A 12,542-nucleotide genomic window follows, 5' to 3' on the forward strand; every position below is an offset into this window, starting at 1 on the left:
AGTTATCTGAATGAATATGTAACTGTTCATCAAATGTATGTTGCTAACTAAATCTTTAGACATCCAAGTATGTTGTAAATTGTTACATTGTGTCAATCACTGTATGGTTAATGGAGACTACTCATCATCCAGTAATTTCTTAAAACCAATATAAATTACTGCTTGATTTTTACTTTTAAGTATATGGAGGAATAATGCATTAAAATCTCATAAATTCTTTAGAGAATTTTCATTATATAAGCAATCATTTGCACCACTTTCCTTAAGAATTTTTATAATGGTTTTAGCCCACTTTTCCCCTTCTTCAAGCATGTTCCCTTACTTTCAGTTCTCCAGAGCGCAGCCTCAGTGAAAGATTTGTGTTGATTTCTTTGCTGTGCCTTAAGCAGTTATTTTCATGCCTACATTATACATTGTACAATTGTCAGTTTTCAGTTCATGTAAATGTGGCATACTTTATGTATTCTCTGATTTACAGCTTTTCTTAAGACAGCTTTAGGTGTTTACACATTAAATTGTCTATAATGTAGCTATATTGAGTCTTTTGCACTGAGGAGTATTATATCTCTGTATATAAAATTAGTTCAATAAGCACCAGATACTCTTCATGATAGAAATTGGAACTTTTATTACTTTCCCATCACAAGTAAAGTTTATTCTATTTCTAGATTACTCTATTGGTATATACCCATACAGAATATCTAGAATTTTACTTTATAATCATTGTTGTAGTAAGAAATATTAATTTGTCATCACCTACCAAATTATTTTCTAAATTTTATTTGAATAATCCGGTCATCAATAAAGTCTTTAAATGATGCGATCCTTACTTAGTCAATGTTACAGTTAATTTCTTTCACAATGTGATTATGAAATGGTGTTACATTTTGTTTTAATTTATACTGAAACGGTGAACAATCAGATTGCACTTTTTAACTGTTTGGGAAATTCTACAGGTGCACAATGATTAAAAATATTTTTCTTTATTCATCCCACCTTGGATTTTCAGGGCTTCCTCAATATCTCAAATAGTATTCTCTTTTCATGGCTGTTTTCTGGCTTCATCCCTCTACCTTTTCTTTTCCTTTCTCTCTATCTGCAACTTCATAGGATATAAAAATAAATAGTATTGAGCAGCAGCAGCAGCAGCAGCAGCAGCGGCTGGTCCAGAGGAAGGGCCATCAGCAGTAGAACCAAGCGGACAGGGTCCAGGCAGACCCGGCGCCCACGACCACTGGCCATCGCTGGCCAGCCAGGCTGCAAGCAGCGGCGGATTTACGGGTGCCTTTCACCACACAGAAGCCACATCAGAACTCTGCCTCCCGCCAGTCAGTTACCAGGGCTCCATATTGGTTCTCGGTCGCCAGAGAAATCAGACTGAGGTACGCAAATATAACCCGAGACCAACATCGCGGGGGTCTAAGCCCGACGGGCGTTGGCCTGCACCCAGGCCCTGGGCTGATCGGAGGTCCACCGGGGTGCAAACCCGGCCAGGAGGTTTTTTTCCTCCCGGGCCGGCGTGCGCACCACCACCATTTTGCCTAAGGGAAGCCAGGGAGACCTAGCAGGCAAAACCAAACCAGCTAACAGGCATAGCCCAAGGCGGACATAGCAGGGGTCTCAGACGGTCAGGCCCTGGACTGCCCCCAGGCCCAGGACTGCTCGGTGGGCCATCTGTGTGCCGACCCAGCCAGGAGGTTGTTTGTCTCAGATGGTCAGGCCCTGGACTGCCCCCAGGTCCTGGGCTGCTCGGTGGGCCATCTGTGTGCCGACCCAGCCAGGAGCTTGTTTGCCCAGGCCGGCGCGCACCGCCGCCATTTTGCCTACGGGAAGCCAGAGAGACTAGCAGACAAAACCAAACCGGCTAACAGGCATAGCCCAAGGCGGACATAGCAGGGGTCTCAGACGGTCAGGCCCTGGACTGCCCCCAGGCCCTGGGCTGCTCGGTGGGCCATCTGTGTGCCAACCCGGCCAGGAGGTTGTTTATCCGGGCCAGTTTGCGCACCACCGCCATTTTGACTACAGGAAGCCAGAGAGACCTAGCAGGCAAAACCAAACCAGCTAACAGGCATAGCCCAAGGAGGACATAGCAGGGGTCTCAGACGGTCAGGCCCTGGACTTCCCCCAGGCCCTGGGCTGCTCGTTGGGCCATCTGTGTGCTGACCCAGCCAGGAGGTTGTTAGCCCAGCAGACTCTCCCAGCACTCTCAGGGAGCTCGCGCATGCCACCATCCTAGCCACCTGACACACCCAATTAACACCCACAGCTGAGGGGAGCTTTGCACCAACATTGGCCTGCCAGGCTTTTGCCTAGACTCAGGGCCTGAGCAGCTAGGCTAGCCTTGTGTGCACCAACCCGGTTGGGAGTTCTGCTGCCCAGATCAGCCTGGGCGGCAGCACCACATATCCAAGTCCTGCAAGTGGCTAGCTGGGTTTCCGGGCGGCCAGCTGGGAGAAGTCAGTGTGCTCCAGTGAATCCGCGGGCCCCAGCGGGAGCCTTCGGGTGCCTGCTTTGGGATCTGAACAGCCTGGGCAGCAGCACCCTGTCTACAAGCAGCACAGGAGGTAAGCTGTGCACCAGAGGCCAACTGGGAAGGGGCAGCTTGCACTGGTGAGTCCAGCACTGACAAGAAAAACTAACACCAGTGAGAACTAGATGGCAAAAGGCAAACGCAGGAACGTCACTAACAGAAATCAAGGCAATATGGCAACATCTGAACCCAATTCTCCTCTACCAACATGTCCTGGATACCCCATCACACCAGTAAAACAAGATTTGGATTTAAAATCACTGGTCATGATGCTGGTACAGGAACACATGAAGGACACACTTAAAGAAATTCAGGAGAAAATGGATCAAAAGTTAGAAGCCCTTGCAAGGGAAACACAAAAATCATTGAAAGAAATCCAGGAGAATACAAAAGCCAACAAGGAGGAAATGCAAAAAACACTTAAAGAAATACAGGAGAACTTTGATCAACAGGCTGAGGTCATGAAAGACGAAACACAAAAATCTCTTAAAGAAATACAGGAGAACTTTGGTCAACAGGCTGAGCTCATGAAAGAGGAAACACAAAAATCTCTTAAAGAATTACAGGAAAACACAAACATGCAAGTGAAGGAGCTAAGCAAAACCATCCAGGATCTAAAATCAGAAGTAGAAACAACTAAGAAAACTCAAAGGGAGACAACTTTGGAGATAGAAAGCCTTGGGAAGAAATCAGGGGACAGAGATGCAAATATCAACAACAGAATACAAGAGATAGAAGAAAGAATCTCAGATGCTGAAGATTCCATAGAAACCATGGACTCAACAGTTAAAGAAAATGCAAAATGCAAAAAGCTTGTAACCCAAAATATCCAGGAAATCCAGGACACAATGAGAAGACCAAACCTAAGGATTATAGGCATAGATGAGAGTGAAGATTTACAACTTAAAGGGCCAGCAAATATCTTCAATAAAATTATGGAAGAAAACTTCCCTAACCTAAAGAGAGAGATGCCCATGAATATACAAGAAGCCTACAGAACTCCAAACAGACTGGACCAGAACAGAAATACTTCCCGTCACATAATAATCAAAACACCAAATGTTCTAAACAAAGAAAGAATACTAAAGGCAGTAAGAGAAAAAGGCCAAGTAACATATAAAGGAAGACCTATCAGAATCACAGCAGACTTTTCACCTGAGACTATGAAGGCTAGAAGGTCCTGGGCAGATCTCATGCAGACAATAAGAGAACACAAATGCCAACCAAAACTACTATATCCAGCAAAACTCTCAATCACCATAGATGGAGAAACTAAGATATTTCATGACAAAACCAAGTTTACCCAATATCTATCCACAAACCCGGCCCTAAAAAGGATAATAGGAGGACAACACCAATACAAGGAGGGAAACTTCACCCTGGAAAAAGCAAGATAGTAACCTTTCATCAAACCCAAAAGAAGTTAAGCATTCAAATTTAAAAAATAACGTCAAAAAAGATAGGAAGTAACAATCACTATTCCTTAATATCTCTTAACATCAATGGACTTAATGCCCCAATAAAAAGACACAGACTAATTGAATGGATACGTAAACAGGACCCTACATTTTGCTGCTTACAGGAAACACACCTCAGGGTCAAAGACAAACACTACCTTAGAGTAAAAGGCTGGAAGACAATTTTACAAGCAAATGGTCTCAGGAAACAAGCTGGAGTAGCCATTTTAATATCAGATAAAGTTGACTTTCAACCCAAAGTCATCAAAAGAGACCCTGAGGGACACTTCTTGCTGGTCAAAGGAAAAATACAAAAAGAAGAACTGTCAATCCTGAACATCTATGCCCCAAATGCAAGGGCACCCTCTTTCGTAAAAGAAACTTTATTAAAACTAAAAGCACACATTGCACCTAACACAATAATTGTGGGTGACTTCAACACTGCACTTTCCTCAATGGACCGATCAGGAAAACAGAAACTAAACAGGGACACAATGAAACTAATTGAAGCTTTGGACCAATTAGATTTAACAGATATATATAGAACATTCTATCCTAAAACAAAAGAATATACCTTTTTCTCAGCACCTCATGGTACCTTCTCCAAAATCGACCATATAATTGGTCACAAGACAGACCTCAACAAATATAAGAAGATAGAACTAATCCCATGCCTCCTATCTGATCACTATGGAGTAAAAGTGGTCTTCAATAGCAACAGAAACAACAGAAAACCCACATACACGTGGAAACTTAACAATACTCTACTCAATGATACCTTAGTCAAGGAAGAAATAAAGAAAGAAATTAAAGACTTTTTAGAACACAATGAAAATGAAAACACAACATACCCAAATCTATGGGACACAATGAATGCAGTGCTAAGAGGAAAACTCATAGCCCTGAGTGCCTCCAAAAAGAAAATGGAGAGAGCATACATTACCAGCTTAATGACACACCTGAAATCCCTAGAACAAAAAGAAGCTACTTCGCCCAGGAGGAGGAGAAGGCAGGAAATCATCAAACTCAGGGCCGAAATCAATCAAGTAGAAACAAAGAGAACCATACAAAAATTCAACAAAACCAGGAGCTGGTTCTTTGAGAAAATCAACAAGATAGATAAACCCTTAGCCAGACTGACCAAAGGGCACAGAGAAAGTATCCAAATTAACAAACTTAGAAATGAAAAGGGAGATATAACAACGGAAACTGAGGAAATCCAAAAAATCATCAGATCCTACTACAAGAGCCTGTACTCAACACAACTGGAGAATCTGGAGGAAATGGACAATTTCCTTGACAGATACCAGATACCAAAATTAAATCAGGACCAACTAGACCATCTAAACAGTCCCATAATGCCTAAAGAAATAGAAGGAGTCATAGAAAGTCTTCCAACCAAAAAAAGCACAGGACCAGATGGCTTCAGTGCAGAATTCTACCAGACCTTCAAAGAAGAGTTAACACCAATACTCTTCAAACTATTCCACAAAATAGAAACAGAAGGAACACTCCCCAATTCCTTCTATGAAGCCACAATTACGCTGATACCAAAGCCACACAAAGATCCAACAAAGAAAGAGAACTTCAGACCAATTTCCCTTATGAACATCGATGCAAAAATACTCAATAAAATTCTTGCCAACCGAATCCAAGAACACATCAAAACGATCATCCACCATGATCAAGTAGGCTTTATCCCGGGAATGCAGGGTTGGTTCAATATACGGAAATCCATCAATACAATCCACTACATAAACAAACTCAAAGAACAAAACCACATGGTCATTTCATTGGATGCTGAAAAAGCATTTGACAAAATTCAGCATCCCTTCATGCTTAAAGTCTTGGAGAGAACAGGAATTCAAGGCCCATACCTAAACATAGTAAAAGCAATATACAGCAAACCGGTAGCCAGCATCAAACTAAATGGAGAGAAACTTGAAGCAATCCCACTGAAATCAGGGACCAGACAAGGCTGCCCCCTTTCTCCTTATCTTTTCAATATTGTACTTGAGGTACTAGCTCGGGCAATTCGACAACATAAGGAGGTCAAAGGGATACAAATTGGAAAGGAAGAAGTCAAACTATCATTATTTGCAGACGACATGATCGTCTACCTAAGTGACCCAAAGAACTCCACTAGAGAGCTCCTACAGCTGATAAACAACTTCAGCAAAGTGGCAGGTTATAAAATCAACTCAAGCAAATCAGTGGCCTTCCTATACTCAAAGGATAAGCAGGCTGAGAAAGAAATTAGGGAAATGACCCCCTTCACAATAGCCTCAAACAGTATAAAGTATCTTGGGGTGACTCTTACCAAACTTGTGAAAGATCTGTATGACAAGAACTTCAAGACTCTGAAGAAGGAAATGGAAGAAGACCTCAAAAAATGGGAAAACCTCCCATGCTCATGGATCGGTAGAATCAATATAGTTAAAATGGCCATTTTGCCTAAAGCACTATACAGATTCAATGCAATACCCATCAAAATCCCAACTCAATTCTTCACAGAGTTAGAAAGAGCAATTATCAAATTCTTCTGGAACAACAAAAAACCCAGGATAGCTAAAACTATTCTCAGCAACAAAAGAAAATCTGGGGGAATCAGTATCCCTGACCTCAAGCAATACTACAGAGCAATAGTGTTAAAAACTGCATGGTATTGGTACAGTGACAGACAGGAGGATCAATGGAACAGGATTGAAGATCCAGAAATGAACCCACACACCTATGGCCACTTGATCCTCGACAAAGAGGCTGAAAACATCCAATGGAAAAAAGATAGCCTTTTCAACAAATGGTGCTGGTTCAACTGGAGGTCAGCATGCAGAAGAATGCGAATTGATCCATCCTTGTCTCCTTGTACTAAGCTCAACTCCAAATGGATCAAGGACCTCCACATAAAGCCAGACACTCTGAAGCTAATAGAAAAGAAACTGGGGAAGACCCTTGAGGACATCGGTACAGGGAGAAAGTTTCTGAACAGAACACCAATAGCGTATGCTCTAAGAGCAAGAATTGACAAATGGGACCTCATAAGGTTACAGAGTTTCTGTAAGGCAAAGGACACCATCAAGAGGACAGATCGGCAACCAACAAATTGGGAAAAGATCTTCACCAATCCTACATCAGATAGAGGGCTAATATCCAACATATATAAAGAACTCAAGAAGTTAGACTCCAGAAAACCAAACAACCCTATTAAAAAATGGGGTACAGAGTCAAACAAAGAATTCTCACCTGAAGAACTTCGGATGGCGGAGAAGCATCTTAAAAAATGCTCAACTTCATTAGTCATTAGGGAAATGCAAATCAAAACAACCCTAAGATTTCATCTTACACCAGTCAGAATGGCTAAGATTAAAAATTCAGGAGACAGCAGGTGTTGGAGAGGGTGTGGAGAAAGAGGAACACTCCTCCACTGCTGGTGGGGTTGCAAATTGGTACAACCACTCTGGAAATCAGTCTGGCGGTTCCTCTGAAAACTGGGCACCTCACTTCCAGAAGATCCTGCTATACCACTCCTGGGCATATACCCAGAAGACTCCCCACCATGTAATAAGGATACATGTTCTACTATGTTCATAGCAGCCCTATTTATAATTGCCAGATGTTGGAAAGAACCCAGGTATCCCTCAACAGAAGAGTGGATGCAAAAAATGTGGTATATCTACACAATGGAGTACTATTCAGCCATTAGAAACAACGAATTCATGAAATTCTTAGGCAAATGGATGGAGCTAGAGAATATCATACTCAGTGAGGTAACCCAGACTCAAAAGGTGAATCATGGTATGCACTCACTAATAAGTGGATATTAACCTAGAAAACTGGAATACCCAAAACATAATCCACACATCAAATGAGGTACAAGAAGAAAGGAGGAGTGGCCCCTGGTTCTGGAAAGACTCAGTGAAACAGTATTCAGCAAAACCAGAACGGGGAAGTGGGAAGGGGTGGGTGGGAGGACAGGTGAAGAGAACGGGGCTTACGGGACTTTCGGGGAGTGGGGGGGCTAGAAAAGGGGAAATCATTTGAAATGTAAATAAATTATATCGAATAAAAAAAAAAGAAAAAAAAAGAAAAAATTCATAAAAAAATAATAATAAAAAAATAAATAAATAATATTACTCAATGCTAAATGTCTCTTAAATTATACTTTTTATTTTCCATGAGGGTAAGAGCATATGATTATCTCTATGAATAATGTTAGTGTCCTAGTTTCTTAATACAGTTCTATACTGAGTCCAAATAAAAGTGTTTGCAAAATATGACATGGTATTTTTAAACATCATCTTCTATTTTAGTGGGAAGCCATATGAATTTCAGTTGGAGTTCAAGTACTGGGCACATATGCTCTTTATTTCCATTGATCCTTAAAACTGAATTAGAGACAGGGTCCACTGCATCCCTTCTGTTTTTACAACATCATCATATAAGTACCTACTCTATGTTGAACATATCTTACCTTCTCCTCCCATCAATCCTTTAGTTTTTTGGGCCAGACACATTGAGGTTTTACAATTACCAAAATATTGATTTATATACAATACTAATTTCTATATTTTAATATTACTTTTATTTTAATGTTGCTTATTCTAATGGTAAGAAGGATGCCAATTGAATTTGTATGGAGTTACACTGAACCTGTAAATTGCTTTTGCTACAATACTTTTTTACAACAGTATTTCCTTGAATACATGAGTATAAGAGGTCTTTTTATATTCTGGTGCCTTCTTTAATTTCATTTCATTCAATGCTTTGAAGTATTTATTATTGTATTTTTTCCACTTTCTTGGCTAGGTTCAGTCCAAGAAATGTGTTTTTAGAAATTTATTTTTAAGAAATATTTTCCTAATTTACATTTTAGAATGTTTGTTGTTGGTTGTAGGTGATATCAATTTTTATAATATTAGGTTTGTATCTTGACACTTTGATGGAATTTTTTTCTATATTCTTTGTTTACATTCCAAATGATTTCCCCTTTCCTGGTTCCCCCACTCCCCATAAGTCCCATAAGCTCTCTTCCCTCCTCCCATTACCCAATCACACCCCCCACACACACACACACACACATTTCTCTGTCCTGGTACTCCCATAAAATGCTACATCAAGCCTTTCCAGGACCAGGGCCCTCCCCTTCCTTCTTGGGAATCATTTGATAGCTAATTTTGTCTTGATTATTCAGAGCTTCTGGACTAACTAATATCCACTTTTCAGTGACTACATTCCATGTGTATTCTTTTGTGATTGTGTTACCTCACTTAGGATATTTTCCAGTTCAAACCATTTGCCTAAAAGTATCATGAACTCATTGTTTTTAATTGCTGAGTAGTATTCCATTGTGTAAATATACCACATTTTCTGTATCCATTCCTCCATTGAGGGACATCTGTGTTTTTTTCCAACTTCTGGCTATTATAAATAAGGCTGCTATGAACATAGTAGAGCACGTGTTCTTATTGCATGCCGGGGAATCCTATGGGTATATGCCCAGGAATGGTATAACAGGGTCCTCCAGAAATGCCATGCATAGTTTTCTGAGGAACCGCCAGACTGATTTCCAGAGTGGTTGTACCAGCTTGCAATCCCACCAGCAGTGGAGAAGTTTCCTTCTTTCACCAGATCCTTTTCAATACCTGCTCTCTCCTGAGTTTGAAATCTTAGCCATTCTGACTGATGTGAGTTGAAATCTCAGGGTTGTTTTGATTTGCATTTCCCTAATGATTAATGATGTTGAATGTTTCTTAAGGTGTCTCTTAGCCATTCAAATTTCCTCAGGGGAAAATTCTTTGTTTAGCTCTGTACCCATTTTTTAATAGGGTTAATTGGCTCTCTGGAGTCTACTTTCTTGAGTTCTTTGTATATGTTGGATATTATCCCTCTGTCTGATATAGGGTTGGTGAAGATCTTTTCCCGTTTTGTTGGTTGCCATTTTGTCCTTTTGACAGTGTCCTTTGCCTTATAGAAACTTTGTAATTTTATGAGGTCCCATTTGTCAATTCCTGATCTTAGAGCATAAGCTAGTGGTGTTCTGTTTAGGAACTTTTCCCCAGTGCCTTTGTCCTCAAGGGTCTTCCCCAGTTCTGTTTCTATTAGTTTCAGTGTGTCTGGTTTTATATGGAGGTCCTTGATCCACTTGGAGTTGAGCTTAGTATAAGGTGATAAGAATGGATCGATTCGCATTTTTCTGCATGCTGACCTCCAGTTGAACCAGCACCATTTGTTGAAAATGCTATCATTTTTCCACTGCATGGTTGTAGCTCCTTTGTCAAAGATCAAGTGACCATAGGTGTGTGGGTTCATTTCTGGGTCTTAAATTCTATTCCATTGATATACCTGCCTGTCACTGTAACAATACCATATAGATTTTAACACTATTGCTCTATAGTCCTGCTTGAGGTCCGGTATACTGATTTCCCCCAGAAGTTCTTTTATTGTTGAGAATAGTTTTAGCTATCCTGTGTTTTTTGTTATTTCAGATGAATTAGAGAATTACTCTTTCTAACTCTACAAAGAACTGAGTTAGGATTTTGATGGGGATTGCATTGAATCTGTATATTGCTTTTGACAAGATGGCCATTTTTACTATATTAATCCTTCCCATCCATGATCATGGAAGATTTTTCCATTTTTTTGAGGTCTTCTTCAGTTTCCTTCAAGACCTGATGTTCTTTTCATACATATCTTTCACTTGTTTTGTTAGAGTAATGCCAAGATACTTTATATTGTTTTTGGCTATTGTGAAAGGTGTCATTTCTCCAATTTCTTTCTCAGCCTGTTTATCCTTTGATTATAGGAAGGCAATTGATTTGCTTGAGTTGATTTTATAACTAGCCACTTTGCTGAAGTTGTTTATCAGCTATAGGAGTTCTCTGGTGGAGTTTTTTGGTCACTTAAGTATACTATCATATCATCTGCAAATAATGATAGTTTGAATTTTTCCTTTCCAATTTTTATCCATTTGACCTCCTGACATTCTTTAATTGCTCTAGCTAGAACTTCAAGTTCTATACTAAAAAGATATGGAGAGGGGCAGCCTAGTCTAGTTCCTGAATTTAGTGGAATGGCTTCAAGCTTCTCTCCATTTTGTCTGATGTTGGCTACTGGTTTGCTGTATATTGCTTTTACTATGTTTAGTTATTGGCTTTGAATTCCTGTTCTTTCCAAGACTTATAGCATGAAAGGATGGTGAATTTTGTCAAAAGCCTTTTCAGCATCTAATGAAATGACCATGTGGTTTTTTTCTTTGATTTTTTTTTTTTTATGTAGTAGATTGCATTGATGGATTTCTGTATATTGAAACATCCCTGCATCCCTGGGAAGAAGCCTACTTGATCATGGTGAATGATCGTTTTATGTTTTCTTGGATTCTGTTGGCAAGAGTTTTATTGAGTATTTTTGCATCGATATTCATTAGGGAAATTGGTCTGGCATTCTCTTTCTTTGATGGATGTTTGTGTGGTTTTGGTATCAATGTATTTGTGGCTTCAACGAGTTGGTTAGTGTTCCTTCTGTTTCTATTTTGCTAGACTTTCTAGAAAATATATATGATGTGGAGTTTTAGGATCTGGCATTAAGAGAAGCATGTCAGCTTAAAGTAAAGGAAAGACATGCTGGCCTCTAACTTTTGTATCTTTTTTATTTTTATTGCTTTCTCTTGTCTTATTAATGAAGGCCTGTATTCAATGGGAGTAGAGAAGAGAGACACCATTTTTTTATTCCTCATTTTATCAGAAATGCTTGATGTTCCTCCAATTCTGTATGATTTTATTATGATGTATAGATTATTAGCTTTGGGTTCTTTATTCTTAGCCTTTACTTTGTTGAGAATTTTTCCTTCTTTTTTGAGTGTCTTCAGAAATTTTAGATTGAAGGAGTGTTGGATTTTTATCAGAACCTTTTTTGATCTAATTATTTGGTTATGGGATTTCTGTACTTGAGTTCATTTACTCTAGTTCCTAGGGATCTGACACCCTCTTCTCACCTCTGTGGGAACTGGACAAGGGATAGGCAAAGCACACACACACACACACACACACACACACACACACACAGAGAGAGAGAGAGAGAGAGAGAGAGAGAGAGAGAGAGAGAGAGAGAATGAATTAAGATAAACAAGGCATAGTGGTGCATATGTTTTACCCCAGCACTTGGGAAGAATATATACATGGATCTCTATGAATTTGTGCCCTGCCTAGTCTACATAGTGAGTTCTAGGACAGCCAATCTGCACATGAGACAATGTGTGATACTTGGGAATCACCTACATTTTATCATAGCTTTTTCTCAGTTTATTCCCGGCTATATAGCAAACAATGCCAATGTGGAGAATGCTTGCTTTAAACTCATCAGTGTAGTTTTAAAAATGAGAAAAAAAAACATTTTTCAGACAATGTATTGCCATAGTGAGTATCTTTGGCTAGCCTGGAACTCACTATGTAGACCAAGCTGGCCTTAAACTCACAGATACCTTCCTGCCTCTGACTGCCAAGTGCTGGGATTGAAGGCATTTATTATGAAGAAAGAAAATGCCTAGAATTTTTAAATAC

This window comes from Apodemus sylvaticus, chromosome 2, assembly GCF_947179515.1.
Source record: "Apodemus sylvaticus chromosome 2, mApoSyl1.1, whole genome shotgun sequence".
Lineage (NCBI taxonomy): Eukaryota > Metazoa > Chordata > Mammalia > Rodentia > Muridae > Apodemus > Apodemus sylvaticus.